This window comes from Eumetopias jubatus, unplaced genomic scaffold (assembly GCF_037043125.1).
Source record: "Eumetopias jubatus isolate StellerSeaLion01/CBP00866 unplaced genomic scaffold, mEumJub1_p1.0 scaffold_3, whole genome shotgun sequence".
Classification (NCBI taxonomy): domain Eukaryota; kingdom Metazoa; phylum Chordata; class Mammalia; order Carnivora; family Otariidae; genus Eumetopias; species Eumetopias jubatus.
The window spans coordinates 8,857,403-8,883,125 of NW_028274809.1; the positions used below are offsets into that span (position 1 = coordinate 8,857,403).

The window sequence follows — 25,723 nt, forward strand, 5'->3', positions numbered from 1 at the left end:
TTACCAGAGATATATATATATTTTTTAATCTGAAAGACTTACCCACATGGCCGGACCAACATCTGCTTAGCAAACATCTGCTCTTCTCATCTTCCTGCAAATTGCCCTCCCCCCCTTTGAAGCCCCCGCCCCATCTCTTTCCTCAGCTCAGGTGGCCTGTGAGCCTCCATTGCCTGACTGCCTTTGGGTCTCATATTTTTATGGGACTTCTGTACCTACAAAATTAACTTTATTTTTTTTTCCTCTTTCTCTGTCTTATGTCAATTTAATTATTAGACTAGCCAAAGAACTTAGAAGGGTAGAAGGAAAGTGGTTTTGCCCTCACACTGGCATTTAGGATTTTGTAGTTGTGCAGACTTTCAAATTTGTTGTTAGTGATAATGAACTAAGGGACATTTTCCTATATATGTACTTCTAAGGTCATCTACCTTGAGAACAAACTGCTTTATTTATTTATTTTTTAGGACTGTATTTTATTTTTTTAAGTAATCGCTACACCCAACGTGGGGCTTCATCTTATAACCCTGAGATGAAGCTGCATGATGTACTGGCTGACCAACCAGGTGCCCCAGAGAAGAAACTGCTTTATTTCTAATAAATAAATTAATTAATTAGAGAGAGTGTGTGTGAGTGCGGGGGTGCAAGTATGCTGGCAGAGGAAGGAGAGTCTTTTTTTTTTTTTTTAAGATTTTATTTATTTGACAGAGAGAGAGACAGAGAGAGACAGAACACAAGCAGGGGAGCGGGAGAGGGAGAAGCAGGCTTCCCGCCGGAGCAGGGAGCCCGATGTGGGGATCGATCCCAGGACCCCGGGATCATGACCTGAGCCGAAGGCAGACACTTACTGACTGAGCCACCCAGGCACCCCAGGAGAGAGAGTCTTAAGCAGACTCTGAGCTGAGCTTGGAGTCTGACCTGGGGCAGTGGGGAGCGGGTGGGGATGGCTTGATTGCATGTGGACCCTGACATCACAACCCAAGCTAAAACCAAGAGTTGAATGCCTAACCAACTGAGCTTCCCAGGCATTAAATTTTTAAAAACTTATGAATTTTCAACATACAAAAAAGTAGAAAAACATGATTCCTATGTACGTTCAACAACATTTATTCCCATTTTTAAATTCTTGACAGATGGTTTTTGTCCCACAACTGGCTGGGGGCGGCACACCCAACAGGTAGGAACCATCTTGCAAGGATCTGGGGAAACTGGTTTCATGGGCAGGTTGAGAAATGTCTGCTTGCCTAGGCAGCCAGGACACTTTGTGGAAGTTAAGGGTGAGGAGGGAAGGCTGAGCTCCACCCCCGTTCCCCACCTGGCCACCGTGGGGCTTGGTGTGGGATGAAAAGGGTTGCTCTGGGAATCTGACACTAGTACCATAATGAAGTTGCCTCCAACACAGTGACACCAGTGTTCATCAAGAGTAAGGCATGTGGTACTCAAGCTCATACTTATGGCCCCAGGGATTGTCTGGCAACCAAATCTGAATGGATACGGACAGTCTGTGGATCCAAAGGTGCAAGTTCAGGAAGGTAGAGGGCCTCTAGGTCAAGTACTCCAGACCCTCCCTACTCAGGTGAGGCTGTGGGCAGGGAGCTGGTTAGAAATGCAGAGTCTTGGGCCCCACCCCAGAGGTACCACTCTAAAGTGCTCAAAGTGTGGCTTGTTGGAGGGAAGATTACCCCAAATATGGAATCTCAGCAATTCTGGGTTGGCAAGCAGCTGGTCCAGCCCTTACCAGAAAATGCATAGATTCCTTTGGCAAGACCCTGGAGAAAGAGTCTCCAGATAGTCCAGCATCACCTCCATTCACAGGCAGTTCACCAGCTAGGCAACACCTCTTTCAATCTTTGGTAAATCACTGTGGAAGGGGAGGCCGTGGTCATGGCAAGGGGAATCTTCTTTTTTTTTTTTTTTTTTAAGGAATCCTATCGTTTTTGTTTGTTTGTTTGTTTTTTGTGTTTTTTTTTGAAGATTTTTTATTTATTTTTGACAGAGAGAGAGAGCACAAGCAGGGGGAACAGCAGAGAGAGAGGGAGAAGCAGACTCCCCACCGAGCAGGGAGCCCGATGCAGGGCTCGATCCCAGGACCCCGAGATCACGACTCGAGCCGAAGGCAGACACCCAACCACTGAGCCACCCAGGCGCCCCAGGGAGAATCTTCTTAACCGAAGACCCTGCTGAGAATATCCCCTTGCTGTTGCCCTGTTGGAAATTCCAAGCCCTCTAGCTAAATTTTAAGGGAAACTTTTCCTGTGTTAATTACAAACCCATTTTCAGCCCGTGTTAAATGGGCCCACTAGTATTTGAAAAAAAGAAAGTATTTGAAAAAGACTTTTTCTTACTTGATAATTTTTTTTAAAGTCCAATGGCAGTACATACTTGTCATTAAATGTTTTTGGGAAAATGCTGACACCTGTACAAATAAAATGCAGAAGCCTGTGTCTCAGCTCTCCCTGCTCCTGCTACCCCCAAGGTACTGTTAACAGTTTGCTGTGTATCCTTGCAGATCTATTTCTTTGCATTTAAAAACCTACACACACACACACCCTTCCTGTAATCTTTCTTTTTTTTTTTACGATTTTATTTATTTATTTGACAGAGAGAGAGACAGCAAGAGAGGGAACACAAGCAGGGGGGGTGGGGGAGGGAGAAGCAGGCCTCTCCGCGGAGCAGGGAGCCCGATGTGGGACTCGATCCCAGGACCCTGGGATCATGACCTGAGCTGAAGGCAGACACTTAACGACTGAGCCACCCAGGCGCCCCTGTAATCTTTTTTTTTTTTTTAGGTTTTATGGTTTTATTAACACAAATATGATGTGCACAACAAGCTGTCTATTCATTTTCTTCGCTGCGCAGCCTGGCGTTGGGATTGGTGACTCTGATTGCCAGCTGGGCTGCTCTTTCCACAATAGCTTTGCGGTTCTTGGAGGAGACATTGTGAGCAATCTCTGCACAGTAAGATTTGTTGCACATCAGCAGCACTTCAAGCTCCTTAACATTGTGGACTAGGAACGTCCGGAAGCCACTGGGCAACATGTGCTTTGTTTTCTTGTTGGTCCCGTAACCAATGTTGGGCATCAAGATCTGGCCCTTGAATCTTCTGCGCACCCTATTGTCAATGCCTCTGGGTTTCCGCCAGTTGCGCTTAATTTTGACATAGCGGTCTGACTGGTGCTGGATGAACTTCTTGGTCCTCTTTTTAACGATCTTGGGCTTCACCAGAGGTCTGAGGGCAGCCATGATGCCCAGTAACAGATGGCGGCCACCTCCACAGGCAGCGCCGAGGAAGAGAGCACCCCTGTAATCTTTCTGCCTTAACCTCTTTCTCAGCCTTTTGCACTTCCTTTTTTTTTTTTTTAAGGGTATAAACATTTATTACCTGTGCAGAATATGACCACTAACGAATGTAGACAGGCTAGGACACAATGATACTGGATGGAAGATGGTGAGCTCTCTGGAAAGTGAACAGGTTTGGGTGGCGCAGTCGGTTAAGCATCTCACTCTTGGTTTTGGCTCAGGTCGTGATCTCAGTTCGTGGGATCGAGCCCCAGGTTCAGTTCTGTGCTCAGCACAGAGTCTGCTTGGGTTTCTCTCTCCCTCTACCCCTCCCCATGCCTTTGCACTCTCTTTCTCAAATAAGTAAATAAATTTTGAAAAATCTCTGTGTGTAATTCATTAATCCTCAGAGTCACCCCATGAGGTACTGTTATTATCCCCATTTTACAGAGGAGGAAACATATAGAGAGGTGGAGAGGCTTGTCCAAGTTCCCCCAGTTAGTGATCAGCTAAGCTGGGGTTTGAACCCAAGCAGCCTGATTTCTAAGTCTGTGCTCAGGACACCCTGCTGTATTCATGGAGATGCATAAATCTTGGACAGTACCCCCCTCATGTGGCCTTTCCACCTTAGGGCTCCCAGGTCTTGGGGTGGGGACAACTTCTATGTGCAGGTTCGCCTGCCCTACCCCGCCTGTCCTGCCTGTTTCACTCTGGAGCTTGCTGAACTTAGTTGATGTTTTCTAGATTGTGTAGAATGGGGTAATAGCACTAACCTCCTTGGGTTCTTAGGAGGATTATACGATGGGCTGCACATAAAATATTGATGAATGTTGGCCATTGATTTTGTTCTTTATACATATGAGTTCAAGGGTGGAAGGAAGTGGCAGGGGAGGGGACTCACCAGTTGAGTAGAGACCTCAGGGGGAGAAGGGGAGGTATGTTAGATTCCTGTTTATTTGTTTGTTTTTAAGATTTTATTTATTTATTTGACAGAGAGAGGGAACACAAGCAGGGAGAGCAGCAGAGGGAGAGGGAGAAGCAGGCTTCCCCCTGAGCAGGGAGCCCGATGCGGGGCTCGATCCCAGGACCCTGGGATCATGACCTGAACTGAAGGCAGTCGCTTAACCACCTGAGCCACCCAGGCGCCCCTCACATTGGCCATTTTAGACTTTAGATGAGTCTTAGGTAGGGTGGCCAAATAATGTTTTGTCCATACCAGTGCCCTTCTTTGGTTTGCTAATATATGTTTTTGGTAAGTTTTCCTGGAAAAAACTCCAAACTTACAGAAAAGTTGCAAGAGTACAAATAATACATGGGGCACCTGGGTGGCTCAGTTGGTTAAGCGGCTGCCTTTGGCTCAGGTCATGATCCTGGGGTCCCAGGATCGAGTCCCGCATCGGGCTCCCTGCTCAGCGGGGAGTCTGCTTCTCCCTCTGACCCTCCCCCCTCTCATGCTCTCTCTCTCTATCTCATCCTCTCTCTCAAATAAATAAATAAAATCTTTAAAAAAATACAAATAATACGAGGATACTCCTATATCTTTTATTCAGAGTCACCTATTTCAACATTTTCCCTATTTACTTTCAACCTCTCTCTCTCTCTCTCTCTCTATAAGTATATACACACTTGTATACATACATATACCTGTTCATATATACATGTGTATATACATACTTTTTCTTTTTTTAAGATTTATTTATTTTTATTTTAGTATTATTTTTTAATTTTTTTCTTAAGTTTTTTATTTATTTGACGCAGAGACAGGGAGCAAGCGAGCACGAGCAGGTAAGTGACAGGCAGAGGGGGAGGGAGAAGCAGGCTCCCTGCTGAGCTGGGAGCCCGGCGCCAGGCTCGATCCCAGGACCCTAGGATCATGACCTGAACCGAAGGCAGGCGCTTAATCAACTGAGCCATGAAGGCACCCCTATTTTTTTATTTTAGAGAGAGAGGGTGTGTTTGCGTGCTCGAGCTGGGGGAGGGGGAGGGGGAGAGAACCCCGAGCAGACAGACGTCCTGCTGAGCGCAGGACCCGGACTCAGAGCTCAATCCTACCACCCCGAGATCACAACCTGAGCCAAAACCACGAGTTGGTCGCTCAGCTGACTGAGTCAGCCAGGTGTGCCTATACAGACTTTTTCCTGAAACATCTGAAAGCTAGTTGCATACACTGTGGCCCCTTACTCTTATTTTTTTCCTAAGAATAACAAAGCTATCCTACATAACCATAATTTTTTATCAATTCACTAAATATAACTTTGACATAATATTTGTATTTGCTCTGTTTATATTTCAACTTAAGCAATTGATCCAAAGTCTTTTTTTTTTTTTTTTAAGAGAGAAAGAACACGAGGCAGGGGAGGGCAAAGGGAGAGGGAGAGAGAATTCCAAGCAGGTTCCTTGCTCAGCTCCGAGCTGGACACAGGGCTGGATCTCACCACCCATGAGATCATGGTCTGAGGTGAAATCAAGAGTCAGAATCAGACACGCAACCGACTGAGCCACCCAGGCTCCTCTGTGTTCTCTTTTTATTTATTTATTTTTTTAATTTTTTTTAAAGATTTTATTTATTTATTTGAGAAAGAGAGAATGAGAGAGAGCATGAGAGGGAAGAGGGTCAGAGGGAGAAGCAGACTCCCTGCCGAGCAGGGAGCCCAATGCGGGACTCGATCCCGGGACTCCAGGATCATGACCTGAGCCGAAGGCAGTCGCTTAACCAACTGAGCCACCCAGGCGCCCTGTGGTCTCTTTTTAATAAGACTCAGAGTATCTGTTAGGATTTCAGCATTAACAGGGGGAAGGGCTCCCCCCGACTTCCTCCCTGTCGGCCATTATCAAGGTGAACTACTTTCCGAAGGGAGGAGGCTCGGGGCGGGGGGGGCGGGGGGGGCGGTTCTTGACTTCCAGGTACTCAGGCATGGTCTCCCCAGGGGTGAACTGGAGAGGCGTTTGAGGGCTGATGGAGAAATGAGAGGGAGAGGAGCCCTGATCGGTCTTCCCAGCCAGGCCCCGAATTTCACTGGTCACCAGAGGGCCTGGAGGCATTGGGTGGAGCATCCACTCCTGTCAACTTCATACCTGCTTCCAGCTGGGGCAGTGTCCTGGCCGAAGCCAGACCAGTCCCCAAACCTCCCTTGGCTCTCCCCTGCCCCTGCCATGCCTTTTGGGTCTCTGATATTCACTTTTGTTTTTGTTTTCGTTTCTGATACTCACTTTGAATGGCAGAAGTACACACTGGTTTGGGGAGATGGGCTAGAAATCTGTATTATCTTCTCCACTTGGTGCCCCTTCAAACCTTCACTGCTCAGTTTCTTAGCCCGTGATTAAGGTTCTGGGCGTCCATGCCCTTGGACGGGAAGAATGTACATGTCTATTTTCGCTAATCTTTCGTTGAAATCTAGCATTTCCTTCAATTGTGTGTGTAGACATCACTGCGCGGTAGTACGGGCCGTTCCTGGGACTTTGTCCCTAGTGGGAGTCACCGTTCTTTTTATACCACACCACAGCTGTGGCCGACATTGAATCTCATCTACACTCATCATAACTTCAAACTCATAGTCGTCATCATCAGGCTCACCACCACATTGTATTTCAATATAATTGGCTTCCTTTGTGATCCTGGGTATTTTACTTTACGCATTTAAAAATCTTCCTCTGGGGGCGCCTGGGTGGCTCAGTCGTTAAGCGTCTGCCTTCGGCCCAGGTCATGATCCCAGGGTCCTGGGATCAAGCCCCTCATCGGGCTCCCTGCTCCGCAGGAGGCCTGCCTCTCCCTCTCCCACTCCCCCTGCTTGTGTTCCCTCTCTTGCTGTGTCTCTCTCTGTCAAATACATAAATAAAATCTTTATAAATAAATAAATAAACAAACAAACAAACAAACAAATAAATAAATAAATATCTTCCTCTGGGGGCGCCTGGCTGGCTCAGGCGGTGGAGCATGTTACTTGTGATCTCTGGGTTGTGAGTTCGAGCCCCACAATGGGTGTAGAGATCACTTAAAAACAAACAAAAATCTCACTCTGAGAAGCGTCCAAAGGCCTCGCCAGACTCCAGAGCCGTCTATGAAACAGAAAAGATGAAGGAACTGCTTCGTCCTGCCCACCGTGCCTCCTGCCCTTGGAGTCACCCTGCCAGTCCTCTCTCCGAGCATCCGGTCCCCAATCCCGTGTGCGGTGCGTGGCTGGCACGCTTCCTCAGCAGGCCAGCTACACGCTGCCATCTGCTGGGGTTGGCCCACATGGCACCCCGGTGGTGATGCCGGCACGCCAGGTCTGCAGTCCCAGAGGGGGTCCCGCAGGACCAGCCAAGAGGTTATCAGGCTGCTCCCAGGATAGAAATCCAAGGTAAGGCAGCAGGAGGTGAAAGCAGAGTTTAGTCCAAGGCGAGAGAGAGAGAGAGAGAGAGAGAGAGAGAGAGAGAGAGAGCAGGTGCAGAGTGTCCGGGAGACTCAAAGGAAAGGAGAGAGTCCCGTCTATGTTCGCGGTTTGGGGTTTTTATTGAGGAGGTGGTCTGGTGTATGGGGCTTCTTAGGCATCCAGGGTCGAGTGAGATCAAAGGGCCCAAGTGTTCTTCCTTGGAGCCAGGGGGTCTTGGTGTGGAGATGCCTTGCTGGTGGTCTGGAATACACATAGGATGGCTTCCTCTGGTCATTCTCACCTGGTCCTGCCTTAGGTGTCACTGTTCTAGAGACATTAACTCCTTGCCCTTTATAAGGAGGACACACACTATTTGCATCAGGGAGCATGTGTCGAGTGGGGGCGCGGGTACAGGTCCTAGCAAGAATGGAAGCAGGAAAAAGCACGAAGCAGATTTTTTATGGGGTTCTTCATTTCCCCGCCTCAGCGGCTTTGGTTAGATGCTTGTGGTCTTTCTAGTCCTTCTGGGCATTATAAGCGAAGATGCGCACTGTGCCCCAAGTCTCGCTGGAGGATCGTCTGTGCCGCTCCCACTCGGCACTTGCTCCTTTGCCGGGGGTCCTTGGGTCCCTGCACCGCGCATGTGCGGGGCTCCCTGGCGCCAGGAGGCCCCCGGGAGCCGGTGAGCAGCACAGCGCAGAACCAGGTCTGGGAGCTAGAGGCGGAAGCATCTGCAGTTTATTATCAGGCAGAATGAATTGTTAAACACCAGTTGTTCGATTGTTCTGAGCACCTGGGCCAATAGTCAACAGTCTTAACAAGAACGCTGATGAGAAGCTTCTCTCCCTCCCAGTCCCCGGGCCTCAAACGTCACCAGCGGGCGCCTGGGTGGCTCAGTTGGTTAAGCGACTGCCTTCGGCTCAGGTCATGATCCTGGAGTCCCAGGATCGAGTCCCACATCGGGCTCCCTGCTCAGCGGGGAGTCTGCTTCTCCCTCTGACCCTCTTCCCTCTCGTGCTCTCTATCTCTCATTCTCTCTCTCAAATAAATAAATAAAATCTTTAAAAAAAAAAAAGTCACCAGCTTCTCTTTCCTTCCAGAGCTGCTCGCCCCATCGAAGGCCAAAATGAGCGTGAGCTGGAACCCTGCCTTTTCTTATTTAAACGGTAAGATGTTAGGCCTCTGGTCTGCACCTGGCTTTTCTATTGAACAAATTGCTTCTGTCTACATATAGTTTCCTCCTGGTTCTTTCCCTTTATTTCTCTGTTCGTTTCCAAGCAGTCTGTTGAAAAAGAATGTCTTTCCATAGAAACAGGAGTACCCAGACATAGCCAGAAATTTCAGGGTAGTTCTAGAATTCATTTACCCACCTACAAAAGTCCAAGGATCCTGGGTTAAATAGTTCTGTATTCCTCTTTAGGTGAATTTGCAATTCAAAAGGGGCCTTGCGGGACTAGGGTAACTTAACTCCAAAAATGACTACATGGTAAATTTGGGGCAGGGGGGTCAGAGGTGGGTTGCTCTTTGGGTCGAAGACTCTTTGTGGTGTCCCCAAATCTAGGTGTTAGGGTGCCAAGATCTCTGTCTATCCAGAGGTTAGCTTTGTCTTCCCAAGCCGAACTCGGAGCTCTTTATAATGAATGTCACTCTCCTAACACGGAAATCTCCGGCAACAAGCAGCTCTCCCCTCCAGCATCTCTTACCAGATATGTCAGGCAGGCTCACCAGCCACTGGCTGGTGAGCACCTTAGAAAGATGCTCAGAGGCCTGGGGGTGGGCTGGGTAGATGGCCTGTCCTCTCCCCACACTGAGAGCACTTCCAAGTTTATAGGTGTTCACATGTCATTCTCTGAAATCAGCTTTGAGTTGAGGAACAGGTGCTTTCTCCTAACAAACCACATAACGGGCAGGAGGGCTTCTTCTCACAGACATCTGACCCTTTCATCGCTTTGGGCCACTGAGATACACCAGTAGATCCCAGGCTCACCCAGAAATCACAGCGTAGTATGGTTTCCTGCCAGACTCACACAGCGGGAGAGAGACTGTCCAGACCTGCCAGTGGAAGCATCTTGTGGGCCAGGCAGGCTTCTCTGCAAAATAGGAAGATAGCATTCTGGTTTTTACATCAGTGCTTGGTGAGTTTGATTACTGTGAGTCAGTCTTGCCAAATGGGATTCTCTCTGGCCCCCAGAACTAAGGGGTGCTCTTCAGGCCATGGTGAATTCCCCCGAGTAAGCGCCCACTTTGTCCTCTTAAGACCAGCCGACCCACAGTTTGGAGGCAGTGGATTGTCCCAGCGGGACTTTCAGCGGGAAGCATGTTGAGAAGACTGAGGGAGCAGGTTCCAGTATCTGTTAGCTTTGTGTGAAAGAAACTCACTTGCAGAGATTATAGAGTCCTCAGATGTACAGTGACCAGGTGGATGAAAAATTAGCATAAATCCATCCTGACCGCCAACAAATGGTCAGGGTGAGCGAATCCCCTTCTATCTGAGAAAGGGTACCATCAGTGTATCTCCTTCCAGATCGAACTCGGCATTGTCTGGAAGAAAACCAGTTCTTGGGAACATGCAAATTAAACTGGCAAAACACGGATTTGCAAAAGAAAAGACAGATTTTTTAAATTCACATACATGCACGTGCGTTCACAGGAAAATGTGATTCAAGGAGGTGGTTAGCATTTGGGGCTTTTATACCACCCTAATAGGGGAAGGGGAGGGGGAGAAGGGCATTTACAGGAAAACAAGTAGATTTTAGGGAAGATAAATGGACCCTTAGGAAAATAGGAGGTATGGTAATCTTGTGACAATACTGTTTATGTGATTTCTTTTTTGGTTTGTTTTTGTTTTTGTTTGTTTGCTTTATACAATTTCTTATCCCAATGCAGACTTCTCTCCAGTAAAAAGAGTCCATCTTCCTTGGTTGCACAACTCCTGGGGAGGGATTTTTGACAGCCGACTTCTTTTGGGAGGCTCTGCTTTTAGATCCGGGGAGTTCAGGAAAAACAACTCCTCACGGTGAGAGATTCTGGATCCCCTCAGTATGAATGCCCTTCTTCTCCCTGTCCAAAGACCAGGCTGGTCGGCTGGGCTGCAGGGGCTAGAGGTTTGGCTCAGCATTCCTGAGCCTGGCAAGAGCAGAACGAGAGGGGTCAATTCCCCAGCAGAGGCTAAGCTTTGCAAGGCCAGCGGGGAAAGGGCCAAGTCACTCTGGTGATCGAGGGCGTGTGCAGGAGTGCAGACTGCCAGGGTCAAATCATATGTCCTTGGGCAAGATTCTCAACTTCTCTGCGCTTCATTCTCCTCCTTGGGTAAAAACCCTCCCAGGATTGTAGCGAGGATAAGATTAGTGAATACATTTAAAGCACTTACTACTGTGCCGGGCACATAGCAAGTGCGCGGTTAATATGGCCAACTTCTTTAGGCACCGGGGGATACGGCAGTAAGCAAACCCACCCCTGCTCTCCCGGATCTTCCGTTCTGGAGAGGAACCCATGAGACAGAGGATCACATGGCATCATCAGATGTCACTGTGCACCAGAAGAAAACGAAGCAGGTGAGAGTCAGAGAGGAACAGGTAGGGGCTGGTGTGGATGGTCAGGGAAGGGGCATCTGAGCAGAGACCAGAATGACATGGGTTCCTAGGAATTACGATTATGTTTTGTTGCCGTTCCTCCTGCACGTTCCCAGTGCCCTAAATCAGGCCTTCTCTTGCCCGACTCTCCGTGATGGTTTCTGGTGGTGGAGTTAGTGGGGCGAGCAAATGGGGGGGGGGCCCAGGTTCTGAATGGGAGTCAGGGTGGTGGGTTTCTGGCTTTGATCTCCCTTCCGTTCCTCCGTACCACAATTCCACAGTGCCAGAAGACACTTGTTAGGACAGGGCCTGCCCCCTCCAGGAGAAGAGCTTACTACACAGGCCACCCGCCTACCTCGCCTGGAGGAGCAGTTGTGCTGGGGAAACTGGCCCGCTGTATGGCTTCAGGGCGAGGCCGGCTGCGAGAACCAGAATAGAAGGTCTAAATTTAGACCTGTGTCTGGAGGCTTCAGGGAGCCCGGGGCCTGTGGGCCCTGGGGTGGCTCCGTCCCTCCTACCCTCTCTCCCGCCTCCCTTCCCCCTCCCTCTACCCCCCTCCTCCCTCCCGCCTCCCTTCCCCCTCCCTCTACCTCCCTCCTCTCTCATCGCCTCCCTCTCAGAATGGAAACTGTTTCTTTCCTGGCTGCCTAGAGCTGGTTTCCTCCCAAGGAAATAATGTCTCACCGCAGCTGAGGCAGGCTCTGCCCCCTGGAATTTCCCTGCAGTGGAGAAACACCCCCCCACCCCCCCCACCCCCCCACCCCCACCAAGCCCTTCTGAGATGGGACACACCTAGAGCCTGCTTGGGCACCAGCCAGAGGGGGACACGCCCAGAGACACACAGATGTAAACAGAAACAGAAACAAACGGGCTGGGAAAACCTGGGGTGGGGGGGAAACCTCAGGATCAGGTTCTAGTCCCAACTCTTGTCTCCACCTCCCTGTGAGGCTCGAGCAAATCATCTCCTTTTCTGAACCCATCTTTTCACCTTCTTAATATTAAAATAGATCTCTTGAGAATCAAAATAGTGCAGAATTCTAAAGGAATCAACCTAGAAAGTTCTTTGATTATTTCAAAGATTTTTATTTATTTATTTATTTATTTGAGAGAGAGAGAGAGAGAGAGAGAGAGAGAGAGAGAGAGAGAGAGAGAGAGAAACAGCCAGCATGAGAGGGGAAAGGGTCAGAGGGAGAAGCAGGCTCCCTGCTGAGCCGGGAGCCCGATGTGGGACTCGATCCCAGGACTCCCGGATCATGACCCGAGCCGAAGGCAGCCGTTTAACCAACTGAGCCACCCAGGTGCCCTTCTTTGATTATTTCAAAGATGTCACTTTCTTTGTTAAAAAAAAATTTTTTTTTTAAATCCCCCCCTTTTTTTTCCTTTCTGAAAAATTCCTTTCAGGACCAGTTTTAGGCACTCATAGGTCTGCCTTGTTACTTTTGCAGACATTTCATTTTTGCCTAGAGGGATCACTGCCTATGGTACCTAGAGAGACTTTGGGCCGGTTCCAGACATTGAGTTCAAAAAGATTCCTGCAAGGACAGTGAAAAAGGGTCTGTCAGGTGCCATCACTGTTGGCAAAATTCCCCCGATGCCCAAGGTTGGCCCCCAGAGAGGGACAACCAGTTCCTCTAAACCCTCAGCTGTAAGCAAGGATCCCACTTGAGCCTTCCATAGTCCAACACTCAGACACACAAAGCTCTGCACACACATGGCCAAATGGTAACTTCCAGTTTCAGCCACTGTCTCCAGAGGCGGCAGTTTGGGAGAATCCCAGCCATGCACCGCTTGTGCTTTTGTGAGTGTGTTCACTGAGGCCAGGCACAGGGTCTGTCACAGACGTGATCACGTGCGGATGGTCACAGCCCAGACACCCTCCAAGTAGGCTGTGCCCAGAGACTTTAGCAGGAGAGAGCGAGCGAGCTAAGGGGACACACCCGGACACACTGGGTTGCCTGGCAACATGGAATGCCAGCCCCAGGGACACACACCCTTGCTAGGATGACACACTCATACTGTTTCCACACAGGCAGGATTGCGCGAAGCAGGCTGCCCCATGCACGCACTCTTCCCGTGCGAATATGCCCACCGGGAAATGCCTTCATTCAGAAACAGCTGGGTGACTCAAGATCCTGCTCATCCACACCCCAAAATGCTTACCAGATTTAGGTAGTGCCGAGCAAGCCCCCTAAAACTTGCAGTCACACTCAGTGACACACACACACACTCGCCTGAGTGGACAGAGTCTAGACTCCTAATGTCCTTTCGTTTCCGCCCGGAAAACCTTTGGCTTTTCCATTTTAGGCAGCCAGTGACCGAATGGTTTATTTCTGTAACTTATTATTATTAGCCAAAGATTGTTCTTTTGAAATGTCTACAGTAAGTTACAAAGAATGACCTTTGTTTTCAAATTCAACTATGCAAAACTCTAAACACAATGTGAAAACTCAGAAGGCAGTTTTTATAAAATCCACAGACAAACCATGCTTGAGGGTTTTTTCAACTTTTGGATGTAGGAGAAAGGCAAGCTTACTGACTTTGTGGTGATTTTTAAAATTCCAACTTGGTAAACAGGAAAACAACTTTGGAGTCTTTGTAGAATGAGCAACAGGAAAAGGCTCGACTGGGCAGCACCCCTAACTTCTTAGGGATGGATAAACCAAGGACTCGCCCTTGACCTGGTTTCCACACTCTGACCTTGATTCGACAGAACTCCCAGCGTGGTGTTTGGGTTGCCTGACTCACAGACAGATGTGCCGTCACTTGGGTCCAAGGACAACCCCTGTGTAGGTTCTGTCCGCTTCTCTGGATGTTTCAGACACAGTGATGGTTTTAGGATGAGATAATCTGAACTTCCTGGCCACAGCAAGCTTCTTCCCTCCCGTTCCATCACCACGCAAGACCAGCCTAGAGATATCTTCAGATCTATACACTGGCACTGGCCAGGCCCTCCCCTGCCATCCAGAGCCTTCCTTCCTCCGTCCCTTTTCCCCTTTGCCCTTCCTTCCCTCCCTCTCTCCGTCCCTCACTCTGAACTTCTGACAGCAATTCCAGTGTGAACTTGGAACTTCAGGGAATAGGGATGTTGCCACACTCAGCCTCTCCTCCCAGAGTTTAAGTCAGCTCCCTCCCTCAAAATTCCTTTCTATTCTTACTTTTATACAGTAGTCCCGCTTGTCCGTGGGGAATACTTACCAAGATCCCCAGTGGATGCTTGAAACCCTGGATGGTACCAAACCCTACCTATGCTATGTTTTTTCCTATACATACATAACTGATTTATTTTATAAGTTTAACTTATAAATTAGGCACAGTAAGAGATTCACAGCAATAAGACTAGAACAATTATGAAAATATACAATTTGAAAATAATATATATATACACCACAATAAAAGTTATGTGAATGTGATCTCTCTCTTTCAAAGTATCTTATTGTACTGGGCTCACCCTTGTGATGATGTGAGATGCTAAAAAGGCTGCGTGATGAGATGAAGTGAGGTGAATGACGTGGGCACTGTGACATAGCATTACTACTATTGTCCTTCTGACGTTACATCAGAACAGAACAGGGTCACTTCCTCCCAGGCCACGGTGGACTGCAGGTAATGAGACCCCAGAAAGTGAAAACATTGGGTAAGAGGGGTTACTGTACCTCAGTACCTAAAGGTTTTTTTTGTTTTTGTTTTTTTTAGATTTATTTATTTATTTGAAAGAGAGCAGGAGAGGGGCAGGGAGAAACTTTAGCAGACTCCACGCTGAGCATGGAGCCTGACCCCGGGCTCTATCTCAGAGATCGCGACCTGAGCTGAAACCAAGAGTTGGGACATTTAACCAACTGAGCCACCGAGGCGCCCCTAGACTTAATTTTTTTTAGAGATTATTTATTTATTTATTTATTTATTTATTTATTTGCGACAGAGAGAATGAGAGAGAGAGAGAGAGAGAGAGCACATGAGAGGGGGGAGGGTCAGAGGAAGAAGCAGACTCTCTGCTGAGCAGGGAGCCCGATGCGGGACTCGATCCAGGGACTCCAGGATCATGACCTGAGCCGAAGGCAGTCGCTTAACCAACTGAGCCACCCAGGCGCCCCCCTAGACTTAATTTTTTAATGAAAAATTTCTATATGTCAAAAACCACAAACAAAATATATTTAAAAGCAAGAGACACACAAACTTGGAAAATACATTTTCCAGACATATGTGGCAACAGAAGCAAATATCCTCAACATCAAAGGACTTTTATAAAGCATATGTCACCAAACAGAAAGATGGACAATGTGAGCAGGCTGATGAATCAAAACAATGAAACAAATGAAATAAGAAAAAATGTTTAACCTCCTTAATCCTCAAAGAGGTCAAAATAAAACCATTTGAAATAACATTTCCCCTTTTACTATCAGACTATAGCAAATGAATACCCACTATTGGGCAGGGCCTTTCTCATGAATTACTTCTAGAAATACAAAATAATCAGAAGAGCCTTTTTGGAGAGAAATCAAGCCTTGAAATTACTAGTATCTTCTAACCTGTCAGTTCTACCTCTACAAGTTATCTGGAAGGAATCTCTAAGGTGTCCAAAATATATAGTTACAAAAATATTCATTGCAGTACTGTTGCTAAAACAGAGAGAAAAAAATGTGTTTATTTTTTCCTCTTTTTTGTGATTGTATACCCAATTCTCTTGGGCCTGCTTTTTTTTTTTTTTTTTTGGCTTTTTGTTTTTGTTTTTTGTATTTTTTGTTTGTTTTGTTTTTTAAAGTAATCTCTACACACAATGTGGGGCTGGAACTCACAGCCCCAAGATCAAGGGTTACTTGTTCTACCTACTAAGCCAGCCAAGTGCCCTGGCCTGTTTTTTGTGGGTTTTTGTTTTGTTTGTTTGTTTGTTTTTAAAGATTTTATTTATTTATTTGACAGAAAGACACAGTGAGAGAGGGAACCCAAGCAGGGGGAGTGGGAGAGGGAGAAGCAGGCTTCCCGCTGAGCCGGGAGCCCAACGCGGGCCTCGATCCCAGGACCCTGGGATCATGACCCGAGCCGAAGGCAGACGCTTAACGACTGAGCCACCCAGGTGCCCCTGTTTTGTTTTGTTTTGAAGATTTATTTATTTGAGAGAGAGACACGAGTGGGAGGGGAAAAGGCAGAGGGAGAGAGAATCTTAAGTAAACTCCATGCAGAGCACAAAGCCCTATTTGGGGCTTGACCCCATGACCCTGAGATCAGACCTGAGCCAAAATCAAGAGTTGGATGCTTGGGGCGCCTGGGTGGCTCAGTTGGTTAAGCATCTCAGGTCATGATCCCAGGATCCTGGGATAGAGCAGAAGTGAGGCTCTTTGCTCAGCGGGGAGCCTGCTTCTCCCTCTCCCTCCGCCTGCTGCTCCCCCTGCTTATGCACGCTCTCTTACGTGCTCTCTGTCAAATAAAAAATCTTAAAAAAAAAAGGGGGGGTTGGATGCTTACCAGACTGAGCCACCCAGGTGCCCCAACGGTGCTGTTTATATTTATTTAAGTTCTGAACACACTATACCAGAATGTTATTTTGTATTTTACTACCTTAATAAAAAATGCAGTTAATAAGAAATATTCTGGATATTCTGGGGTGCCCGGCTGGCCCACTCGGTGGAGTATGCAACTCTTGATCTCGGGGGTTGTGAGTTCAGGTCCCACACTGGGTATAGAGATTACTCTAAAATAAAATCTAAGGAAAGAAAAGAAATATTTTGAGCTAGGGTGAGTCTGAGGGTTAACTCAGCCCCTCCCTGGCCCTGTGCCCCACGGAAGGGTCTTCCCCTTCAGTTTTTTCATTCTGAGTGTGTAGCACCTTGGGTTGAGTGAGGCTGTGGAGATGGGTAAGGATACTGTGTGGAGAGAAGGTGGCAGGAAAGCAGGAGGGAAGCTTTTGGGAAGGAGCTTGCAGGTTAGATTACAAGTAATGAGAGCCATGATACTGAGCCATGTTTCTGGGGTGAGAAGTCCTTTATAGGAGGAGATGGTGTCACCAGATTGCATTAGGGTCCACATGACACCCCCATCACCCACCTGCTCTTGCCATGGTGAGAGGCTGTCTCAGTCCTTCGAGGGTGAAGGTCTCTTGGAAAGGAAAATCGACCTGGAGAATACCCTTTAATGGAAAAGTTGTCACATCACCTGAACCATCCTCTGTGAGCTGACAGAGCTCCTTAATGTGGCTCTGGATTCTCCAGCGATCCTCACCCCTGCAGGATAGCTGCATACTCAAGGTGGCCATGAGAGCAGATTTTCCCTGAGAAACTGAATAAAGGAAACCTCATTTAAAATGGAATTGGTTGGGCGCGTGGGTGGCTCAGTTGGTTAAGCGACTGCCTTCGGCTCAGGTCATGATCCTGGAGTCCCGGGATCGAGTCCCACATCGGGCTCCCTGCTCAGCGGGGAGTCTGCTTCTCCCTCTGACCCTCTTCCCTCCCGTGCTCTCTATCTTTCATTCTCTCTCTCTCAAATAAATAAATAAAATCTTTTAAAAAATAAAAAAATAAAATGGAATCGGTTGGGATGCCCAGCTGGCTCAGTCAGTGGAGTGTGTGACTCTTGATCTTGGGTTCCTGAGTCAGAGCCCCACTTTGGAAGCAGAAATTACTTAAAATAAATGAGTAAATAAATAACTGAAATAAATAAATAGATGATGGATGATAGATAGATAGATAGATAGATGATAGATAAAATGGAGTCATTGGGCCAGAACTGGGAGTTCTCCCACCCTACCCCAAGTCCTTGATCGTAGATCCCAACAGGAACAGACCGAACCTTGGATTCCCAATAGGAAGAAGCCTATGCTTTACTACCCCAGCAGGAGGAGGAAGGATTGTCTCCTTGGCCAGCAACAGCCCAGCCAGTGAGAGGCTGCCATAACTCAGCCAATGAAAAACCACTGCACTTAGAACCTCCAGTTTAGGGACTCCTGGGTGGCTCAGTGGGCTGAGTGAGTTTGGCTCAAATCATGATCCTGGGGTTCTAGGATGGAGCCCCATGTCAGGCTCCCTGCTCAGCGGGGAGCCTGCTTCTCCCTCTCCCACTCCCCCTGCTTGTGCTCTCTCTGTGTCAAAAAACAAAACAAAACAAAACAAAACTCCAGTTTATTCTAGTGGACTTTTTGTTTATAAGAGCTCCTACCAACACCTTTCCTCTGCTTTGTGTAAAGCCTGGAGCTCTCGTCTCGTGGCAGTCCCCCAGCCTGTGTCCCCTGCAGAACCCTTACAGAGGTGGACCTGGTTACTCCTCAGATACTTCTGGGGAACTTGAAACAAATGGGAATTCCAGAGGGGCCCCCTGCCGCCCCCCACAGGCTTCCTGACTCAGCACGGGGTGAGGCTGGGGGTGGAGTCTGTGCTTTTAAAATACCTCCCAGAGACCCTGAAGCATCAGATGGGCATCTCCTCAGCTGCTGGTTCCTCTCGGGTCTTGCTCTGGCCTCAGGGTCTTGCCACCTTCAAGGCTTGTCAGACGTTCGCTTTACTCCCTCAGCGTTTACCCCCTAAGTGCCCCCTACACTTGGTCAAATCCTGACACCCCAGGCTACCCCTTCAGTGAATTCTACACCTGTCTGCCCCTTCTGTGAACAGTTGTCTGTGATGTTCATAGGGTCTAATTGTATTTAAGATTATTTTTAATTTCACAAGTAGTACAGGAATGCACCTTTACTATAAAACCATTGAAGAGACCCGGATGGAGTGAAGTGAAGAGACCCGGATGGAGTGAAGTCTCTTGACCCACCTTTGTCCCTCCACTCCCACCCCAGACTGACTCTGAGGTGGGTGGGGTGTCATGTCCTTCCATACTCTTGTCCATGTATTTCTCACCTAGTTTCCAGACCTGGAAAAAGAAGAACCGTCTTTCCTCCCACCCAAGACCGCTCCTCTGCCTGTGCCACGTTCTGGACCCCTCAGCCTCCCTGACAGCCTTTGTCCTCCACTGCCTCCCAACCCCCCACTCCAGGTTCTCTCCCCCCACCGCCCCCACTACCCACATGCACACACGTACACAGATATACCCAGGTGTTTCTTTTCCTGAAGACGTCTTTCTGGATCATTACATGCCTTTAGCCCCCTCTCCTCTCAGTCTCTCTTCCAGTCAACTTCTTCAACAAATGTCTCCTTGGCCAGACTTCACACCTGCCCCCATCAGATCTCAGCTGTATCCCCCTGCTGAACTCCCCCCGGGAGGGCACTGACCCAAGTCAAGGGGTGAAGGCACCGCAGATGTCTGTGGCCTTCTGGCAGCTTTACCTTCCAGGGAAGGAGGAACCAGCTCCCGAAGTTCTCCTGGGGTGTGGCTCACCCCAGCGCTCTGGACATGTTCTGACAGCTAGGGCTTCCAGAAACTCCAGGGCCTAACTGAGATGGGCACACAGCTCAGTCTCCTAAATATAGAGGCGAGGCTGGGGGATGAGGAGCGTTCCTGAATAGCTCAACCTCCTCTGAAGGAGGAGGTACAGGAAGAAGGGATTTAGGCTTTACTACCCTTCTTCTAACTTAACTGTCGTAAGAGAAAAGCAAACAAACTTTTGCATTGCGAAACATTCACCAAAAAGTCCTGTATTCGTTTTCCATTGCTGCTATGCCAAGTTACCATGCATTTAGTGGCTGAAATCAACATAGATTTATTCTCTTACAGTTCTGGCAGTCAGAGTCCAAAACCAAGATGCTGACAGGGCTGCATTTCTTCTGCAGCTTCAGGGAAGAATCTGTTTTCTAGCCTTTTCTGGCCTGTAGGGGCTGTTTGCATTCCTTGGCTAGTAGCCCCTTCTTCCATCTTCAAGTTCCTTCTTCCATCTTGACTGACCCTCCTGCCTCCCTCTTATAAGGACCTAGTGATTACATTGGGCCCAGGATAATTCAGGATAATCTCCCTATTTCAAGATCCTTAATTTACTCACACTTGGAAAGTCCCTCTTACCACACGAGGTAGAGTATGCTTGGATTCCGCCAATTAGGACATAGAGGGACATCTTTGGGGCCATTATTCAGCCTACCACAAGTATAGAATGTAATATGGAGGGACATTGGAATATAGACACTGAGATCAGACAGATGCGAATATTTGCCTTCTTTTCTTCAGATTTTTTTTTTTAAGATTTTATTTATTTATTTGAGAGAGAGAGAATGAGAGATAGAGAGCATGAGAGGGAAGAGGGTCAGAGGGAGAAGCAGACTCCCCGCTGAGCAGGGAGCCCGATGCGGGACTCGATCCTGGGACTCCAAGACCATGACCTGAGCCGAAGGCAGTCGCTTAACCAACTGAGCCACCCAGGCGCCCCAGATTTTTTTTTTAAGAGATAAAGCTCTACAAAAATAGCTGAAGCCCTGTGTGGCTTTTCCTTCCTTCTCTTCTCAGAGGTAACCACTTCCCTGAGGTGGGTGAAAATCACCCCCAAGTATGTTTCAGTTATTTGCTACATATTATAAATGCATTTTGTTGTTGTTGTTAAAGATTTTATTTTCAAGTAATCTCTACACCCAGTGTGGGACTGGAATTTACAACTCCGAGATCACGAGTCCCATGCTCTACCGACTGAGCCAGCCAAGCACCCCTAAATGAATTATAATTTTTTACTTTTTAAATTTTTTAGAGATTTATTTATTCACTTGAGGGGTGCCTGGGTGGTTCAGTCAATTAAGCATCTGCTGTTGGCTCAGGTCATGATCCCAGGGTCTTGGGATCGAGTCCCACACTGGGCTCCTTGCTCAGCGGGGAGCCTGTTTCTCCCTCTCCCTGCCGCTCCCCCTCACTCATGCTCTCTCTCTGTGTCAAATGAATAAATAAAAATTTAAAAAAAGATTTATTTATTCATTGAGAGAGCGAGGGAGAGCGAGTGAGCATGGGGAGGGGCAGAGGGACAGAGAAACTTTAGCAGACTCCTCGATGAGCTCAGAGCCCAATGCGGGGCTTGATCTCAAGACTCTCAGAACATGACCTGAGCTGAAACCAAGAGTTGGTCGCTCAACTGACTGCACCACCCAGGGCCCCCCCCCCAAATGCATTTTTAAACAGAACAGTACCACTTTTAAAATGTGTTTTGAAACTTTAAGTAAAAGGAATCACTGTGCATACCATATTTGCAACCTGCTTTTCTAAGGCAATATGTTTTTGACATTCTACATGTTGATACATGAAGACCTAGTTCATTCATTTTAACTGCAGTGTAGAATACCTCCCGCGAGCAAGTTAGAGTTCATTTTGTCCTTTCTTTTGCGGGGAGACAGTTTGTTTTCACTTTTTGTGCTATTACAAACAGTGCTTCAAGAAATATCTTTGTAAAGAGAAAATATCTTTGTGCTTGTTTTCTGGAACACCTGTGCTAAAGACCTCTGGTAAGGATGCAGCTGGGAGCGGCATGGTTGGGTCTGGGATACCTACACCTTCAGCTTACCCAGTGTTGCCATGCGGTAATACTGTCAACAGCAGTGTTTAAAAATACCCATTTCCCACATATCCTCAGTATCTGGTATTTTCAGATTTACTATTTTTTAAGATTTATTTTCCTTACCTATTCTCCAGTCACTCTGTTCTGTCCCCAATCTTCTTGAATGTGATGCAGCATCGACTTTTCCTCCATCTTGATCCTGAATGACAAACCCATGCAGGACCCCCTGTGCTCTGCGTGGCCCTTCAAGCTGTCCCCCCGATTCTCTGTTGAGTTCCCCACTCCCGCCAGCTGTCTGCCCACGCTGAGTTTCCTTTGGGCCAGCCCTGGAAGAAACTCTCTGCTCTCCCTGCAGAAGGCAGTGGAATGTGCAGAGATTGTCTACTGAGAGGAACGATGTCTTCTGCTTTACCAGCCCTCAGCCTAAATGAATGATGCAAGTCTAGCCCTGGAGACATTTGTAAATCCACTTGAGAATTCCTCAGTCCCGAACTCCCCAGAAATAAATGACCGTATATTTTTCCTGTCCCCAAGGGTGTTTTGAAATATACCTGCCCATGAGCTAAATAATCCATATCTTGGAACACGGCCACATGGAGGACTAAATCCAAAGACTGTGACCTTTCTTCCCACAGCAAGCCTCTTTTCTTTAGCAGCCTGTGGCTTTTAGACACGAAATCTTGGGTTCTAAGTTTTTACACCCCTCTCCGCACCGCCCCTTATCCAACTAAAGTGGTGGGCTAGCCATCTTGAGCTCCCTCAACACAGGGAAGCCATCTCTGAGTTGTCTGGCCCTCGTAATGATCCAGATCTCCTCCCCCTGGTCCCTAAACAAACTGAGACAGCCTTGTCCTCATGGATGGATGGTGAGCCGAAGACAGTTCTCCGCCATCTTGTTCCAACCTCACAGTCTCCTGAACTTTGTCTATTCCTCTCAGCTGTACATAGCCATATATAGATTCCCATAATCCCATTAGCAATGGCTTTGCCTGAGATACATGCCTGGAAAAGATGGGGCCTGAAGGATTGCTTCCCAAAGGGGTTCAGCCACATGCTTCAAAGGAAACCCCATGCTGCTGGGGGTCGGGGGCATCCATAACCTCCTGCTGCACAATGGCTGGGGGAGCTGCATCCAGGGATCCTTATACACTTGTACGTCTTAGCATTTGCTCAGTTCTAGGCATAAGATGGATATTTTAGAAGCTATTCCTTTCCCATAAACTAAGTTTGTGGTTCTGATGCTCAACATGGATCCCCTTCTCTATTCCTGGGATTTAGGGAGCGGCCCTCACAGAGGCCAGCATGGCATGAGGCCCATTTGGATCCCAAAGGTTACCTCTGTCCTCTGAAGCATACAAAACTCCATTTCAACTGCAGCCTTCCAGAGAATAACCCTGACCAATGGAGCCCAGGTGGACACCAGCCCTAATTATCGTCTTTCTGATAAAGATTGCTGGAAGCTCAAAATGCCTGACAAGAGGTGCCAGGAGGCAGAGGGACAAGCCAGCCAACAGAGGAAGTCACCCAGAAACCCAGGGAGTTGAAATCCCTTCTCAAGGGCTTGGTTTCAAAAAACAAATGTTTTGGGGCACCTGGGTGGCTCAGTCGTTAAGCGTCTGCCTTCGGCTCAGGTCATGATCCCAGGGTCCTGGGATCGAGCCCTGCATCGGGCTCTCTGCTCTGCGGGGAGCCCGCTTCTCCCTCTCCCAGTCCCCCTGCTTGTGTTCGCTCTCTCGCTGTCTCTCTGTCAAATAAATAAATAAAATCTTAAAACAAAAAAACACCCAAAAAACAAAATAAAATAAATATTTCCTAATGGCGCTCAGAGGGAGTTGTGGGCAGCCACCAAAGTGAGTCATTTGGCGGATGTCAAGGCTGGGTTGTCCACAGCTTCTGAAGAACACCGAGGAAGCCCAAGGTCACATGCCTGCATGGGACTCCCCTCATTTGGCTCCTCTCTCCAGGTTTTTAGATTCCTCAGTTCTCTCTAGCTGGGAAATTGGATCAATCATTTGAAGTTGGTTTTTATTTTTTGTATTAATCAATATATTTTTCTTTGTTATTAAAGTATTGCTGACATAAAATAGTTATATTAATCATTTGAAGTTTTTAAAAGGAGCTAGGTGAAACGTTTTGTTTTTGTTTGTTGTTGTTGTTTGTTTCTGGCAGAACTGTTTAAATCCTGTCCTGAATGAAGGGTTCATTTAACTCCTAAGTACTCCATTAGCAATTAAGATGTTGTTTCTTCAAGATTTACTCAAACCGAAGTTTTTATTCTTCGAAAATGACACCTCACTCATTAGGTTCTTAATTTCTTTCTTTTTTTTTTTTTTAGATTTTATTTATTTATTTGACAGAGAGAGACACAGCGAGAGAGGGAACACAAGCAGGGGGAGTGGGAGAGGGAGAAGCAGTCTCCCCGCTGAGCAGGGAGCCCGATGTGGGGCTCGATCCCAGGACCCTGGGATCATGACCTGAGCTGAAGGCAGACGCTTAACAGCTGAGCCACCCAGGTGCCCCTCACTCATTAGGTTCTTAAAAGCTCTTAACCCTGTGGTTTACCTGATGCCCCTTCATAGTTTTCTGCCTCATGCTTCTCAATGACAGACTCTCCCCATCTATTGTCTTCCCTGAGGAACAGATGGGTCGATAAATCCACTCCACGGTGGGGCTTGCTATACTTGGCTTCATCTTGCCGGGAAGTTGGTTCAGTACAATATAAGAGGGAAAGTGTAGGTGTCCTATGATTCCATTTGTGTGTGTCTGGCTGTGTGTTTAATGATGTACACGTAATTTTACCAAGGAGAGCTGGAGCTGGTTCCCATCCCTAGCTGATCCTGCCTATTTCTTAACTCCGCGTTCACGGACATCACGTTGGTAGCTCGAAATCAGCCATGGTTGGGAGTATTTACACCATGAAAATTGGCAAACACTCCAAATCAGGGCTTTTTGTTCCGTGGTGTGGATGGGGGTGCGAGGCGGGGTGAGGGCTTAGAAATGTCTGGAAGAAACAAGAAACACCAAAAATATTTACCTGTACAGAATGGAACTGAAGAACAAGGGTATTGGAGAGAATTTTTTTTTTTTTTTGGCTTTTTGAATGTTTTGTTATGTGCATAACTATTTTTTTTTTTTTTTAAAGAGAACTTTCTTTCTTTTTCAAGAACAAAGACTTCCTGCTGTGTTTATTAATCCCACACCATCAGATGGAAACTGCCTGGGGCAGAACTGTCTGATTCAGGAAGAGACCAGAGCCTGGGGAGATGTCTTCAGTGTGGCCTCAGTGGAGTGACGTGCTGGGAGTGGGGTTTGGGACCGGGCACACACAGAGTGCAGCAGCAGGCAGTCCTTCTAGAACTTCGTGCCGAATCTGAGAGGGGAGTCAAAGCTTGCCAGGCCCTCAGCCAAGACATCAGGCAAAACTCGGGTCACCAAACTCCATGGATGAATCAGAAAAATGGGTATGAAGATAGGACCCTAAAAATGGTCCAGCTCTAGGGAGGCTGGGGGAGGGGATAGGCTAGAAGGGGCACTGTTCACGGGAGGGTCTTTTAGATTATGGGGCTGAGGGGCAGCTTTCTGGGCCATTCCTAAGACGTTTTGCCCTGCAGCTGAAATTAAAGGGGGGTCATCCGCTCTGCCCAGGAGGGAAGGAGGGCAAACCGGGGCAGTGAGGAAACAAAACAAGAGGCTGGCTCCTCATCACTGGGGAGAAGGCTCACCACCACCCTGGGGAGAAGGCTCACCACCACCCCGGGGAGAGGCCACAGTCCACAATAAACAAGTTCCAGGGAATGAAGCAGAACTCTGGTTGGATTCCAGGAAGCTCATCATACTCCAAAAAAGGACCCCTAGAAGCCCTGGTCTATGTCTGGAGGTGGGGTGGGAGTTCCCATTGGAGGATTGGGGGAGTGGCTTGGAAATTCTAGGCAGAGATAATGGAGGCCCCAGGGGCAAGATGGGCCACAGCCCGAGAAATCCATCAGATATACAGCAAGATGCAGAATCTGGAGGGCAGCCCCCGGATGGGCTGCTAGGACCCCACTGATGGGGGGCCTGGGGGTACAATCCCTTCCCCCTGTGGGGCCAGGATGCTTGGGGAAGGAGACTCTCCAGGAAACAGAAAA

The 25,723-nt window shown here is 47.9% G+C and overlaps 1 pseudogene; it reads right to left on the reverse strand.

Moving 5' to 3' along the window:
- Positions 1–2,776: 2,776 nt before the first annotated feature.
- On the reverse strand, positions 2,777–3,279 carry LOC114210837 (large ribosomal subunit protein eL32 pseudogene; annotated as a pseudogene).
- Between the last annotated feature and the right edge of the window lie 22,444 nt (positions 3,280–25,723).